Below are 289 nucleotides of genomic sequence, written 5' to 3'. Positions count from 1 at the left end.
AATTTATTTTAGTAATAAATGCAATACGTAGAACGATGAAGTTGTTTTGAAAGAAGATCCTTGAATTAAAATTCCAGACATTACTAAGTAGTAAGAATAGTTCATTGTTGCTTTGTACTAGTACTGGTGACATAATGCAATGCATGTGACTCCACATTGTAAAAGAAATTGTTTTCTATTAGATGTTCAAATTAAAAACATAGTAAAGGTATATTTATGAAGAATAAATTATTGTTGTATGAAATGAATGATAGCAAAATATTTAAATAATATTTATTATGTTCTTAAA

General features: G+C 24.2%; 1 protein-coding gene across 1 annotated transcript in view; it reads right to left on the bottom strand.

Annotated features, from left to right (window-relative positions):
- The window catches only part of LOC108574817 (glycine receptor subunit alpha-2), a 6622-nt gene that overhangs the window by 4832 nt on the left and 1501 nt on the right, over positions 1-289 (bottom strand). The gene's annotated exons all lie outside the window — the stretch shown is intronic.

The sequence above is a fragment of the Habropoda laboriosa genome, unplaced genomic scaffold (assembly GCF_001263275.1).
Source record: "Habropoda laboriosa isolate 0110345459 unplaced genomic scaffold, ASM126327v1 scaffold11, whole genome shotgun sequence".
Classification (NCBI taxonomy): domain Eukaryota; kingdom Metazoa; phylum Arthropoda; class Insecta; order Hymenoptera; family Apidae; genus Habropoda; species Habropoda laboriosa.
The sequence above is the reverse complement of the archived record's forward strand: the minus strand, read 5'-3'. Positions and strand labels throughout refer to the sequence as shown.